The sequence below is a fragment of the Oryctolagus cuniculus genome, chromosome 12 (genome assembly GCF_964237555.1).
Source record: "Oryctolagus cuniculus chromosome 12, mOryCun1.1, whole genome shotgun sequence".
Classification (NCBI taxonomy): Eukaryota; Metazoa; Chordata; class Mammalia; order Lagomorpha; family Leporidae; genus Oryctolagus; species Oryctolagus cuniculus.
In genome coordinates, this window is record NC_091443.1 from 24,461,799 (window position 1) to 24,477,873 (window position 16,075).

General features: G+C 47.4%; 1 protein-coding gene across 3 annotated transcripts in view; it reads right to left on the reverse strand.

Annotated features, from left to right (window-relative positions):
- GNG2 (G protein subunit gamma 2) overlaps nucleotides 1–16,075 on the reverse strand; it is a 171,189-nt gene that overhangs the window by 154,942 nt on the left and 172 nt on the right. Inside the window, exon 1 of one of the 3 annotated variants that reach the window (XM_070053668.1) lies at nucleotides 5,505–5,761. The exons of the other annotated variants lie outside the window; for them this stretch is intronic. The gene's annotated coding sequence lies outside the window, so the exon portion shown is untranslated. Of the gene's footprint in view, nucleotides 1–5,504; nucleotides 5,762–16,075 lie in introns of those variants that run through there. 3 annotated transcript variants of the gene reach the window in all.

The window sequence follows — 16,075 nt, forward strand, 5'->3', positions numbered from 1 at the left end:
GTTGGGAAAGAAATTTTAAAAGGAAAAGGGAATAGGAAGTGCTATAAAAAATAGGATGACGGTAAACGGGAGATCTCTGGGAACCCAACATTTACTCTGTTGGCACCAAATAATTTTTGAAGTTGATAACCAGCAAGGCAGACGTGTGCAGGAGCAGCCTGCCAGCCGGAGGAACAGCAAGCACACAGGCCTTGTGAGTGGAACGTGCTCGGTCCACAAGAGGACAAGCAAGAAGGCTACAGCGCAACATGAGCACAATAGACAGTGGCAGGACGTGGATGAGAAAATGCAGAGAGCAACAGACCTTGCTGCAGGATCTTATCTGGTCACGCCAGACGTCTTAGGAGTTTTCATTTTCGAAATAAAATTATGGATGGAATCAGAAAATTTTGGAGAATTCTTAGAAGAGGAAAACTGTTATGTAATACTTAAAAGGATCACTTTGGGTGCTGCAGTGAGACTTGACCAGAGTGGGGGACAATGATGAAAGCAGAGAGACTGAGGAGCCATTTCAGGGCTGGTATTATCTCTTAGCAGGTTAAGCCACTGCTTCAGACCTAGCATCCCATATCAGAGCACTGGTTCAGCCCTAGGCTGTTCTGCTTCTGATCTAGTTTCCCACTAATACACCTGGGAAGGCAGTGGATGATGGCCAAAATGCCTGGGCCCCTACCACCCAACATAAGAGATTAGAATGGAATTCCAGGCTTCTGGCTTTGGCCTGGCCCAGACTTGGCTGTTGTGGCCATCTGGGGAGTAAACCCATGGGTCAAAGATATTCTCATTCTCTCTCTCTTTTTTTTTCTTACTTCCTCCCTTCCTTCTTCCCTCCCTCCCTCTCCACCACCCTCCCCACCTCCCTCCTTCATTCTCTCTGTTGCTCTGCCTTTCAAATAAATCTTTTAGAAAAGAAGCTACTTCAATAATTCAGGTCAGAAACTTTGGCAACTTGAACCATGGTGGAAATAACGAGAGCATGAGAAGTGGTCAGCTTCTGGATGAACACGGACTGCTGAGTCAGCAGAGTTTACGGATGAACTTGATCCAGAGTCAGAAGGTGAAAAGAAGCCACACGAGTGACTCTGGGCTTTTTGACTTGAATAGACAGACTTGGAAGAATAGACAGAGGTACTATCTGATGAGATGGGGGAACTGCAGGAAGAAGGGTTGGACGGTAAGATCAGGAGTTCCATTTTGGACGTGTTAATATGCAATGCCCATTAGCCTTCAAGTCAAGATATCCACTAGGCGGTTGGCATAGGAGACTAAGGTTTAGTGGAGAGATCTTTGCAGGAAATATAAACTCGGGAGTCATCAGGGCAAGCAGGGTATTTAAAGCCATGAGAAGAGAGGCACTTTAGTAAAGGAGAGAATAGATGGAGAGGAGGTCCAAAGACTGAGCCTAGCATTTGATGGCAGCACGACGATTCAAGGAGCATGAAAAGGAACAAAGGAGGAAATCCAGAAGAGGGAGGACTCCTGGAAGTCAAAAGAAGAAGGTACTTGAAAAAACTATGAAATGTTGCTGATGGGCCCAATAGGATGACCACAGAACTGACTACTGGACTTAGTAGCAGACGTCTCTCCTGGCCTCCGTGGGAGCAGAGTGCTCAGAGCAGGGGAGTGACTTCAACAGAGAATGGGTGGAGAAGAATCAGAGGTGGCGAAGACGACCAAATCTTTCTAAGAGATTTTACTGTACGACAGAGCAGGGGAACGGGTCAGTGGCTGGAGGGTGACGCGGGATCAAGTTCATTCTTTTGTTCTTAAGATGGTAGGAAGCAGAGGCTATGCAAATATGCATCTCAAGTACGTGATGAGTTGGGTTTAACCATTATAGAGGTTGACCCACTCTCACACTGCTGAGAGAGAGGCAAGTGAGATGAGGGTGTAGGGGAGTGGTCATGACAAACTGTGGCCTCTGAGCTATGGAAAGAGGGGGTTGAGGGCATAGTGAAAAGGCAGTAGGATTAACGGCTTGTAGGTATGTCAATGAGCTGGAACAATTACAAAATTTTTGGATTTGGGGAGATACTCTGCAGAGTCAGCAGTTGATGACTTAGCTGGAGTTGCCATTGGTGGGAATGACAGGTTTAGGATATACCCACAGGAGTGGACAGCTGAGGCAGTGCAGGATGAGGTCACAGGCGGCCAGAGAGGCAAAGTGGGCAGGAAGATGCTGCTATCCAACCAGAGTGTTCCTGGTGGTTCTACTGAGGCACCCACAGGTATCTGTTCTGACCAGTATCTTGGCCCTACAATATGGTATTCTTAAGGAACAAGGAATCCAAAGGATCATCACTGTCCACCTTCACATCCCAACGAATGGTACTGAGTATTTGGGGGAGGGGCAGGCACCACAGCATAGAGGGTTAAGCTGCCTCTCAGACTGCCTACATCCCATATCAGAGTGTTGGTTCGAGTCCCAGCTACTCTGCTGTGATCCAGCTCCCTGCTAATGCACCTGGGAAGCAGCAGAAGATGGCTCAAATGCTTGAGTTCCTATCACCCACGTGGGAGACCCAGACAGAGTTTCTGGCTCCTGGCTTTGGTGTGGCCCAGCCTTGGCTGTTGCAGGCATTTGGGAGGGAACCAATGGAGGGAAGATCTTGCTCTGTCATGCTGTCTTTCAAATAAAAGTCTTTTTTTAAAAAAAAAAAGTAAAAGAACATTTGGGGAGTGGGGTAGTGGACTGGTACCTACAATTCTCAAGAATAAGGGGTTGTATTGCTTACATGTAAAACACTGGGCAGAAGGAAGAGAAAAAGGTTCTGTGCTCTCTTCCCCAGCCAGCCCCCTCCCCCTCCCTCCACAATTCCTACATCCATTCCGATGTTCTCTACTGGGTAAGAAGAAAGATTTCTGGGAATAAACTTCCACAGGTTCCCAGTTCAGCCTTGGAGCAGCCCAGGCAGTACTACTGGACTGGAAGCTAAGCTACATCTGGTGGCCATAGGAAAGCCTAATTTGTACCTGGGCAGAAGACATTCCAGAATCCTGAGTATGGCCAAGAGTCAGGCAGAGTGTCTAAGCCAAACCACTCTGTATGAGTTCTCATCTGCTTCTGTCATTATCTCCTTGATTTATCCCTTCCTCCCTTTCTCTTCCAGCCCCCTTATCTGTCCCAGGCAGGATAAGCAATATCTGGACATTCTGAAGGTCCTTCTGGTCCTGCCTTCCTCCAAGACAGCAACTGGGCCCTGGAACCACTTTCAGGCAAGTACAGCTCCCCCTGGCTGGAAGACTGAAGCTCCAGCGAGAAGGACCATGGTCCAGGCAACAGCGCTAACCCAGAACAGGCTCTGCCTCTGCCTGCCCAGGCACCTGGAGGCATCTTCCCCAGTGCCTGCGACGTTCCTGCCCACCACGAGGCTGGGCCTTTCACTCCACAATGACTTAGCTCCCAGGAGACAGTGGCAGGACTTTCTGCGATGATAAGCCACAGCAGCAGCAAGTAAGTCACAGTGAGGAAGTGAGTGAGTGCTACCAGGACCTCCCGTGCCAGTAACCCATGACCTCTGCCCAAAGGGCAAATGGTCCCTGGCCTCCTCGCTACTTCTGCACCTGCCTCCTATCCTGCAGAACTCCCTCGCTCTGCAGCTTTCTGCTCAGCCTTTCTCCAGCTCCTTAACCTCTCCACCATTCCCTCTTAATGCCACCATTCCACGCAGGACAGGTGCTTCCACGTTTCCTTCCCCCAAGGCGCACGGTCTCTCACCTCCTTTGCAGGTGGAGGCTGCTATTTCTCACATGTACCATTAGACAGGAGGCAGGGGCTGGGGTCAGGCTGCACTCTGCTCCCCAGTGCTGCTTTTCCACCCTGCATAAAAGGACACTTCCTCCATTGCTTTATGCCACTTAAGGCTACCACGTTTGAACGCCCATCAGTGAACATCGAGACGTGTGCTCTGCTGTCCCCCCCATTCCTGGCATACTTCTGGGAGCTGCCGACACCCCAGCCTTTAATTCCTTGACCTTTTCAGAGTTCAAAGCTGAGCTAGTTACAGGCTGGAAGTGTAGCTGTCTCACTGCACCTGCTCTCAGAGGGATGGTTGAGACCAGATTTGCTTCTCTCCCTGCTCGTTCATTGATCATCAAACGTTAACAGGTATCAGAACCACCCGGAGGGCTTGTTCAAAAACACAAGTTGCTGAAGGAACCAGCGCTGAGATTTTCTGATTAGATTGATTCTTGGGAGGCGCTCAAAAACTTTGCAATTCTAACGCATTCCCAGGTGAAAATGTTGCTGCCAGTTTGGGGACCCCACTTTGAGAACCACTGTCCTACCGTATGTGCAGCGTTGGCTGAGGTTGTCTTCATGCTAGAATTACAAGGGGGCTTCAGAAAGTTCTGATGTCTGTCCTTACATCCTACTCCAGGGACTTTTTTTTTTTTTTTAATTTATTTGACAGGTAGAGTTATAGACAGAGAGAGAGAGAGAGAGAGAGAGAGAGAGAGAGAGAGAGAGAAAGGTCTTCCTTCCATTGGATCACCCCCTAAATGGCCGCTATGGCTGGAGCTGTGCCGATCTGAAGCCAGGAGCCAGGTGCCTCTTCCTGGTCTCCCATGGGGTGCAGGGGCCCAAGTAGGCGGAAGATTAACCAAGTGAGCCACGGCGCCAGCCGTCCAGGGACTTTAAGTCATCTGGGATGTTTCCAATATCCTCAGGGGACTCTGCAAGAGCATGGGAGCAGGTTAGTTTGAGAAGTGCTGCCGCCGGTACCTTCTAATCTCCCCTCCTGTCTTGCCCAACCGAGAGGACATGTGGATCACCTGAACTACACCCCCTGCTTGTAGCATTACGTCAGCCTCACCCCTCAGGAAACCTCAAGCCTATGTCACTACATTTTCTTGGGGCCAGCACTGTGGCACAGTGGGCTAAACCCTGCCTGTGGCACCAGCACAGGTGCTGGTTCATATCCCGACTGCTCCTCTTCTGCTAATGACCTGAGAAAGCAGCGGAAGATGGCCCAAGTACTCAGCCCCTGCACCCACATGGGAGTCCAGAGGAAGCTCCTGGCTTCGGATCGGCTCAGCTCAGCTCTGGCCATTGTGGCCCTCTGGGGAGTGAACCAGCAGATGGAAGACTTTTCTCTCTCTCTCTCCCTCTCTCTGTCTCTAACTCTACCTCTCAAATAAATAAATAAAATCTTTTTAAAAAATTTTTTTTCTCATTATTCCAAGTACTCGACATCAAACGTGGCTGGAGAAGCTCACCCGGCTGTCTCCTTCTCTGGCTTGTGGATCTAACTGATCCTCCTTCCTCCACTGACCATCCAGGAGCCTGACGTCCATCAGGCACAACCTCTAACTTCTGCACTTAACACCTCAGCCACACCCTTTCTTCCCTTTTAGCACTTCGTCTCAGAGGGTGACCTATCCCAGGTCAAAGTCACTGCCACCACCCTGCCACCTGCCTTTAGCACATTAATCCCGGGCCCTTTCCCCTGTATCTTCAACCACACCTTCTCTGTTGGCACTGCTGCCTTTGCTTCCGCTCTTACCTACGAGACGCATGCTGCTGCTTGTCCTTATGGCTCTCACACCATCCAAGCACCCGTTTGTCAGCTCTGGCTGCCCACTGATGGCTGATTCAAGAGTAGGAGTAAATTCTTCCAGATGCCTCTTTCAAAGACTTGTGAATTCGGCATTTAGAGAATTTATTATTTTTTCAATCTCCTGCTTCGCCATGTGAAAACGCCACTCTGCTTGCACTGTCAACACCACACTTCTCTATTTCTAGAACCAGACTTTTTTTGCTCAGTATGCCTGAGTCTAATCAGAGGCGTGCACACATTAACGATGCTTTTCCTTCCCACATGCATTTACTGTACAACAAAAGGCAGGCACATCGCCTCTGTCAGCAAAATGAAAATGCAACAAATCCAGCAACCTGTGGGAAACCAGTTGCCTGGGGATTTGGGAGTCTCCCATCCACGTGGTGACAACTTCAGCTGAGGCAGGAAGAAAGACCTCACATGCACACACAAAGGAACAGGACAAAAACACAAACAGGAAGCACGGTACAGGAAGGAAATCAACAAGGCAGACAAGGGTGTCTGTGTGTCTTTGTTTGCTCAACTAATACAATTACATATAGCTTGGTTTTAGAAGTGGGCTTGCACTGCTACTGTGGCCCCTGTGCCAGACTGGGTCTGTGGGGCTTGGAGACATGTAGCAATTTCTTTTATTCTAGCTCTGAAAATCTTAACAATGGTTTATAGCATAGTGTCATCCAGCAATACACAATACACCAGGAGTGTTTCCTAATCTGGGATTGTTCTGAAAGGTGTGCGTACAGCACCACCCACCTACCCCTCATTCACTGAGTATCTTTCATGGGTGAGGCCTGAGCTAGGTTTGTGAACACAATGATGATGTAGCCTCTGCACTAAAGGAATCTGTTAACCTGTCTGGGAAAGAAGTGTTATCAGGAAATACCGGGTAAAGGGTAAGAAAGCACCAAAAATTCCAGAGAAAAACTTCAAAATTTAACATAGCAGCTTGTACTACAACACGATTTGAGTTCTGACTTCAATAAGCTACCTTTGCTTTTGTTTTTGTTTGTTTGGTAGAGGAATATCTGAGCAGTTTGTACAAGGGGACTTCAAAAAGTATGTGGAGGGGCCGGTGCCACGGCTCACTTGGTTAATCCTCCGCCTGCGGCGCCAGCATCCCATATGGGTGCCGGGTTCTAGTCCTGGTTGCCCCTCTTCCAGTCCAGCTCTCTGCTCTGGCCCAGGAGTGCAGTGGAGGATGGCCCAAGTGCTTGGGCCCTGCACCCTCATGGGAGACCAGGAGGAAGCACCTGGTTCCTGGCTTCGGCCAAGTGGGAGACCCTGGTGAACCTCCTGGGCTCCTTGCTTTGGCCTGGCCGAGCCCTGGTCACTGCATTCATTTGGGAAGTGAACCAGCAGAAGGAAGTTCGGTCAGTTGCTGGTTCTCTTTCTCTTTCTATCGCCTTCCGCTTATTTTTCCCTCTAACTGTGCCTTTTAGATAAGTAGATAAATATTTAAAAAGCATGTGCAAAAAGGAATTAAAAGATAAGTTCATTTTGGTGCAAGTTTTTCTTTCCATAATATGTAAACACACGAATTTTTAGAAGGTCCCTTGTATATGGGCTGTGGCTAGGTAACTTCAGGATATGTTTTGTTTCTGTCACAACTACTGATTTAGTAATTTTTTTTTTGGTCTCTCATAAACTGTATGAGTTACAAATCTGTTTCATTTCCAAGTCAAGATCTCATCAGCAAAGCTGAGCCAAATGTGTGTGGGGTATGTGTGTGTGTATATGTGGATATGTGTGCGTAGATGTGTATGTGTGTGGGTGTATGTGTGTGATTGTGGGTGTAACTATGTATGTGTATGTGTGGGGGTGTGCGTGGATATGTGTGTATATGTGTGAATGTGTGTATGTATGTGTGTATGTATATATGTGTGTGTATTTGTATGTGTGTGGGGTTGTGTGTATGTATATGTGTGTGTATGTATGTGTGTCTGTGTGTGCAGCTGCAAAATTCTCTGATGATGCCCTTCGTTTTTTGTTTTGTTTTTTATTTGACAGATAGAGTTAGACAGTGAGACAGAGACAAAGGTCTTCCTTCCATTGGTTCACCCCCCAAATGGCCGCCATGGCCAGTGCCTTGCCAATCCAAAGCCAGGAGCCAGGTACTTCTTCCTGGTCTCCCATGAGGGTGCAGGGCCCAAGCACTTGGACCATCCTCCACTGCCTTCCTGGGACACAGTAGAGGGCTGGACTGGAAGAGGAGCAACCGGGACTAGAACCTGGCACCCATATGGAATGCTGGCGCCGCAGGCAGAGGATTAACCAAGTGAGCCACGGCGCTGGCCCCAATGCCCTTTGTTTTGCCTGGCAATGCTGCTGTTAGGAGAAGTGAAGTCTGTTATGATGACTAAAATGAGCACAAGGTGGATTTTCCAGAACTCTGTAAGTGTGGTGGCTTACCTTGGTCTACCAAAGCAAACTAGAGGTTCTTGGCAGGGAATACTGGGCCCTGGCCTTGAGTTTCCAAAGAAAGCCCAGATGGGTTATGTCAGGCAGACAAGCACCATAGGTACTGACACATCCGGTGCACACCCATGGAGGAGCGAACAGCCTTGTCTCTAACGCCTCTCTACTGTAAAGTCCCTCCTGACTTTGAGAAGACAGATGGATTGCACACATTAATTAATACAGCCTAGTTTTGTCGACAAATTGGCATTCGGTTTACATAGAGTTCTCATTCTCTTTCAACTATTTAGCAGTGTGTGGAGACTTGAGTCATTGTTTAACATAGGTTCAGAACTGGGTATTAGACTTTCTCTCTCTCTCTCTCTCTCTCTCTCTCTCTGCCTCTCCTTTCTCTGTTTAACTCTGACTTTCAAATAAATAAATAAATAAAAACTTAAAAAAAGAAAGAGCAGGCACTGTGGCACAGCAGGTTAACGCCCTGGTCTGAAGCGCCGGCATCCCATTTGGGCACCAGTTCAAGACCTGGCTGCTCCACTTCTGATCCAGCTCTCTGCTATGGCCTGGGAAAGCAGGCCTGTGTGGGAGACCTGGAAGAAGCTCCTGGCTCCTGGCTTCGGATCAGCACAGCTCTGGCTGTTGCAACCAATTGGGGAATGAACCATCAGATGGAAGACCTCTCTCTCTCTCTCTCTCTCTCTCTCTCACACACACACTCTCTCTCTCTCTCTCTCTGCCTCTCCTCTAACTCTGACTTTCAAGTAAATAAATAAAAAACTTAAAAACAAAAGAAAGAACTGGGTATTAAGTTTTGAATACATTAAGAGAGTTTCTTCCCCATCTGCTTGCTGGTATTGCCATCTCATCGTCTTTACAGATCTCCATGGAAATGGAGGTGACAACACTGTATCCAGGATTGTTAAATCAACCCTTGGGATGTAGGAGTGCTCCTGGGCCTGAGCCCTCCCACAGCCACATTTCTGCTTTTGCTCTCTGCATCCACAGTTGTGGATGGCTCTGCAAGTCCAACCCAAACCCACCTCCACCACGGCCTAAGTCATCCTTCACCCCCCGCTGCCCCCACCTCCTGGGATGCCTGATCCATCCCTCGTCTCCCAAATTACATTATAAGGAAATTTTACTTCAACAGAAACATTATCCTGACTTCCTTTTATCCATCTTGTCCTGAAATGCAATTCATTGCAAAATATAATAGTTATTAAAAATGAAGCTTTACCTAACTGCTTAACTCTACGAAGAAAAAAAAATCAAGTTAGATCTTTAGTCCACATGACATGGCAAAGTAAATTCCAATAGACGAAAGTATTAAATACCAAAGTATATAAAGATATAAAAATCCTAGAAGGAAAGAGAACTAAATATTAATTTCTGGACAGGAATGCTCTTACTGAGGCTAAAACTCAATAGAAGAGATTATGGGAAATATTGAATTGTGTATATAAACAGTAAAATTTCTTATATATGAAGAAAATCACTAATGAAATCAAAAATAAACAGTCAGCTAAGAAAAAATTTTTGAAAAATCAGTAAAAGTTGGGGCCGGCATGGTGGCACAGTAGGTTAATCCTCCACCTGTGTTGCCAGCAACCCATGTGGGTGCTGGTTCTAGTCCTGGTTGCTCCTCTTCCAGTCCATCTCTCTGCTACAGCCTGGGAAAGCAGTAGAAGATGGCCCAAGTGCTTGTGCCCCTGCACCATGTGGAAGACTGGAGGAAGCTCCTGGCACCTGGCTTTGGATCGGCACAGCTCCGGCTGTTGCAGCCATTTGGGGAGTGAACCAATAGATGGAAGACCTTTCTCTTTGTCTCTCCCTTTCACTGTCTGTAACTCTACCTCTCAAATAAATAAAAATCTTTTAAAAAATCAATAAAAGTTAAGGTTTTAATGTTGAGGACCTATATAAATCACTGTGAGAAATAGTAACTTTTCTAAAAAAGATTTATTTATTTGAAAGTCAGAGTTACAAAGAGAGAAGAGAGAGAAAGAGAGAGAGAGGTCTTCCATCCGATGGTTCACTCCCCAATTGGCTGCAAAGGCTGGAGCTATGCCAACCTGAAGCCAGGAGCTTCTTCTGGGTCTCCCACGCAGGTGCAGGGGCCCAAGGACTTGGGCCACCTTCCACTGCTTTCCCAGGCCACAGCAGAGAGCTGGATTGGAAGTGGAGCAGCTGGGACTTGAACTGCAGTCCATATGGGATGCCGACACTGCAGGCAGCGGCTTTACCTGCTATGCCACAGTGCTGACCATGTAACATTTCTATGAAAACTAATCTCCCCTGGGAAGGGCACTGTGGCACAGGAGGGTAAGTAGCCACCTAGTACACCTGTGTCCCCTAACACAGTGCCAGTTCCAGTCTCAGCTGCTCTGCTGCCAGTCCAGCTTTCAGCTAGAGTATCTGGGAAGCAGGAGATGATGGCTCAAGAATTCGAGTCCCTACAACCTACCCAGGAAACCTGGATGGAGCTACTGGCTCCTAGGCTTCAGCACGGCCCAGCTCGGCTCTTATGCTCATTTGGACAGGGAACCAGAAGACAAAAGATGTCTCTCTTTCCCTCTGTCACTCTGCCTTTCAAGTAAATAACATGGAAATCTTAAAAAACAAACAAACCCTATTCCCCAAGGCATAAACAGTCTATAAAAGATAATTTATAAATAGTGATGTAAAAATACTGAAGGGCTCAGTCTCATCGGTAATGAAAGAAATAATAACCAAAGCAATAGTGAGATCAGAGGTTCTGTTTGTTTTTGCAAAATGTGTCAGCCTGACATTAGCTTCTCAGTATTTGGGGAGAGTTCAGTGAGAAATGCCCTTTCCTATTTGGTGTGAAGATAAACTGGTAAAAACTTATTGGAAGGCATTTTGAATATATATGCGATAATCCCAAATGCCTTGATTAATTCTACTATCATCAATCAACATTGTGAAACACACACACACACACACACACACACACGAATAGAAGGATGTTATTTGTTATAACAATTTATAACAAATTGGAATCAGCCTCAAAATCCAACATCAGGGGACTAAATAAGTTATAGCTTATCCAATAATGGACTATTATGTAGTTATTAAAAATATCTGAGAAATACTTAGTGACACAGGAAAATATTTGATTTCATGATGGCTCAGGCGAGACGCAGCAGAAAATGCAGCTCATACAAAATGCACTTTCAGAGAGTATAAAACATGCAAAGCATGTTTAAGGTTTTATTAAATATTGCATTGATAACTATTTCTGGGCAGTGGTATTATAGCTGGTTGTTATTAAGTCATTATACTTTCTGTATTTATAAAATTATCTGCCAGCAGTCAACCTGTTTTTTAGCAGAGAACATTTTCCCCATGATACCGTGAATATTTAATGATATAAAATTATGTTATTCTTAGTAGAGAAGCAGGATTCATATTATAAGTACAGTATTTATGCCTAGGTAAAAATACATCTTAACCATAGGAGAGGAAAATACAGCCATATGTGAATACTCATTCAGTTTGCGTGGTGGGGTACAGGTGGCTTTTCTTTCCTCTATGTGGACCAAAATGTATGAATGAGCTTTTACCACATAAAAATGTCAGCCACTTGTTGAATTATTTATGCAGACACATTCATTTCACAACTATCGTATATCACCTCTCTGTATGCTGGTGACTGGAAGTTGACAATTATTATGGCAGAGTCTTTGGGGAATATCCCCACTGCTACGTTCTTCACTAGAAGGGGCTGGATGTCTTGTTCAGCCCAGTTTGGAGGGGAAGAGGGGGGCAGCAGGTTACATGTCACATGAGTGGCACCAAATAATACCAGGCCACGACACAAGGTTTGGGGAGAAAACTCAGTGGGTCCCACATTAGGGTGGTGATGTCTTTTTCTGGTCATATGTGCACTGAAGGGATTATGTTTTGATATATGAAATGATTACTGCAATCAAGCAAATCAACATATTCAGTATTTCCAAGTTACCTTTGCTATCAGTAAGTGGTAAAAGGACTTAACAGTCTTAGTGGGGTCAGTGCTATGGCTATGGCGTAGCACAGTAAGCCACTGCTTTGATGCTGGCGCTTCCAATCCAGCGTCCTTCTAATGTGCCTGGGAAAGCAGCTGAGGATGGCTTAAGTGCTTGGGCTCCTGCCATCTACATGAGAGACCCAGACAGAACTCCAGGCTCCTGATTTCAGCCTGGCCCAGCCCTGGCTACTGGTGGCCATTTGGGGAGTGAACGAGTAGATTCTTTCTCTCTCTCTCCCACCCCCTTCCTTCTCCCTCTGTCACTTTGCCTGTGGTGGGGGCGGGGGGGGGGCAAACAAACAGGAGAGGGGAAGAGGAGGAGGGGAGGGAGGGGTGAGAAGGGGAGGGAGTGAGAGGGGAAAAATCAATCTTTGAAAACCTATGCTCTTAGTAAACTTCCAGGATGTAACGCAATGGTATTAACGATGGTCTGTATGCTCTGTGTTAGATCTCTCCGCTTAGTCACCTTCTGTAACTCTGAACTTTCCCCTTGGGCCTCCATCACCACCTTCCCATTTCCCACAGTCCCTGCCAGTCACTACTGTACTCTTTCTATACAGTCACCATTTTTGGCTTTGTGGGATTTTTAAGATTCCAACTGTAAGTGAGATCATAGGGTATTTGTCCTGTGTCTGGCTCATTTCACTTAGCACAGCAACCTCTGACTTCACCCACGCTGATACAAATGGCAGCATCCCCTTTCTAAGGCTGAATAATACTTGCTCTTGTTATAAAATTATTCACACACTTTCTTTCCCCCCATTGACAGACTCTTCTGTTATGGATGGCAACGTTTGATAAGGGTGACGGGCACAAGCCAGATGCATGAGAAATGTTCTAAAATGACTCACTTCAGTTTCTGCCTGATGGATACTGGTGTTCTTTAAAAATACAGAAATTCTATTTTAGGACAAGAGGTTCTTGACATTATGACCCAAGCTGAGCTCAGTGCACCTGTGGGCTTTGTTAGCGGAGATGGCTGGCAATGTATGGAGCTCAGGAGAGAGAACTGGGCTGGAGCCTGAAGCAAGGGATAAAGCTGTGAACTTGGATGAGGGACCCAGGGAGACTAAAGAACAGGAAAACAGGATCCCAGAGCCTGGGAGAGGACTCAGAGGAAAAGACATTTAAAGAACAGGGACATAAGAAGAACCCCCTAAGGAACAAAAACGAGAAGGGGTGGGGGGGGGGGGGATGCAGAAGCCAAAGACCACAGAGCTGCAGGTAACCATGCTGAGTGCTGTGTAGGGAATCAGAGAGGAAAAGCTGCTTTGGGGTCCAGCCTTCTATTAAATATGTGAAGGAAGGGAAAGCAGGACAGGAAGGCAGCTGGGGAAGAGGGCGGGATTAAGGTACAGGTGTGAGTAACTCAAGTCAAGAAGAAACCCACTGCATTTCAGGGGTTAGGGCCATGGCAAAAGGTCAGTGCATTCCCTGCTCTTAAAAATGTTTTGGGGCCGACACCATGGCTCACTAGGCTAATCCTCAGCCTTGCGGCGCCAGCACACCGGGTTCTAGTCCCGGTCGGGGCGCCGGATTCTGTCCTGGTTGCCCCTCTTCCAGGCCAGCTCTCTGCTGTGGCCAGGAAGTACAGTGGAGGATGGCCCAAGTGCTTGGGCCCTGCACCCATGGGAGACCAGGAGAAGCACCTGGCTCCTGGCTTCGGATCAGCGCGATGCGCCGACCGCAGCACACCGGCCGCAGCGGCCATTGGAGGGTGAACCAATGGCAAAGGAAGACCTTTCTTTCTCTCTCTCTCTCTCTCACTGTCCACTCTGCCTGTCAAAATAAAAAAAATAAAATAAAATAAATGTTTTGGGAGACAAAGAAACTCCCCCAAATACTACCTGCTTTTCTATCAACTTCTTCCAACTTAAGTCATGGGCATAAGATGGAATATATCCGCTGGATGGCTGCCAAAAACAGAAGCCTGGCCGCCTGAAACTTGACCCGAGAGCCCATCCGCGCTCAGATAATGTCCCTGTGAAAGAGGTCCTTGTGTTCTGTCCAGTCACACCCCAACCGCTCTGCCACCAGACCCATTACATGCATTCACAACCACCGTGCAGCCCCGCCAGGACAATGATGTCATCCAAGAGCTGCTGCCCGATATGCTTATCTGTTTTCTTAGCAGAAGACTAATGTCCACTTTGAGGACAAGTAGACAAAGCTCTGCACACTTCAGGTGTACAGGCCACAATTTCTGGAAGCTTGTCTGTTACCATAGTGATACCAGCAGCACAGCACGACAGCAACACAGTGGGCAGGGCAGACCCGATGTGGGCACAGAGGTGAGCAGTTACAGTGCCCCTTTGGGTCTGACATTGGGTTGTAGTTCCTGGGGTAGGTTTTGTCTCCCCATGCAAAACTGTAGACCCCTGTAATGCAGAGAAGCCAAGCCTATTTTTCATATGCTGTATAGATTCCCACACTTTTATCTGAAAGACACAGAGAAATTTCCCATCCAATGGCTTGCTCCCAAAATGCCAAAGCTGGCTCAAGCTCAAACTGGGAGCCAAGAACTCAATCTGGGTCTCCCACATGAGTGATAGGAACTGAACCAAGTCATTGCATTCTACCTCCCAGAGTGCATTTCACAGGGAGCTAAAAGGGAGAGCTTAGTTGGGACTTGAACCCATGTAAATCCATATGGGATGCAGGTGTCCCAAACCATGGCCTAACCACTGTGCCAAATGCTGACCCCAGAACATTTTATACAACCTGTTCCTTTTCTCCCTTTCATCCTGTTTGAACCCAGATATGATGTATGGACTTGAGTGGCCACCTCAAGGTGACAGGCATGAAGGAAAGATCAGTGCCATCACCAGGCTGCAGAATCCATGCCAGCAGCCAGTTAATGCAAAACTTTATGTAATGATAAAAAAAAAAAAAAAGGCAAGGACTTAGTTTAAGCCACTTGTGTGTTGGTTTTTCTGTTTCCTGCAACTAATATTATCTGCCCCTGCTTCCTCACCAGAAGCACTCTGATATGTTCAGACATCCATCCCTCTCCCTCCCAGCTAGCTCTCAGGTAACACTGCCTCCATCCCCAGGCCTAGGGATGGCACTGCCTGGCCAAGTGTAATCCCATTTTGCTCATCAGTATTGTGTTACAGAGCCAATAAACCATGGGGGCTGAGGTCTGTTGGGGCTTGGGGGTGAGGCTTGCACATCACAGCTAAGAAGAGTCTCTGTGTGTGTCTCTCTTCTTCCTGTCTATGGTGTCCTGTGCAGGTTTGAAGCCTGGGACTGCTACATGCACCTTGCTCCTGGCTTAGGACCAGGCTAACACAAGAGACAGCAGGGGAGACCACAAAAATAACCTGAATCCCTGTTGGCTTTGTTGTTCCACGCAATCGTCCAGCCTTGAAGCCTGCCTGGCCCCTGCACTTCTTGTGCTGTGACCCTGTTACATTTCCTTATTCTTTAACGTAGTTTGAGTTGAGGCTTTTATTACTCGCCTCTGAAAGTCTGATTACAGAAAATGAGGGCGTTTTTAACTTTTGTTTGTGACTGCCTAATGCAAGCTCTCTGTAAGCAAAGGTAGATCACGCATCAGCCCATATATTTAGTATTTTGAAAGCCTGAATATTACTGTATTTTCTTCCTGTTCAAAGTAGCTTTGGATAGAGTAATTCAGCTCAAAATGCAGCCTCAAGAAAAGGCTGATTTTCACCCTGGTCAACTTGACCCTGCCAGAAGAATGCTCTAATTTATCAAACTTGCATCCCTCATAGAGTAATACCGAGCCATCAACACCAGACGGTGAGAGATGCGAACCAAGATGGCAGCACGCGTGCCTCGCGGCAAACCTCCCAGTTACACCACCCGAGCTGCTGCGCGTGCACAGGGCCACCCGCACCGGAGCTACGGAAGCTGGGCGGTGCCTCGTTCTGTTATAGTCACGGCAGAAACCACGTTGAAAGAAACAGGCGGCCAGAGTTGCCCCTGACCCCTGCCCGAAGGCGCTCTGGAGGAGGGACGCCCCCAGCTGGGGACCGGGAGGACGGGCTGAATCCCAGGGCCAGGCCCACCGTGACGAGTTCGGTGGGTCGGAGCCCCCTGCCCACACCCA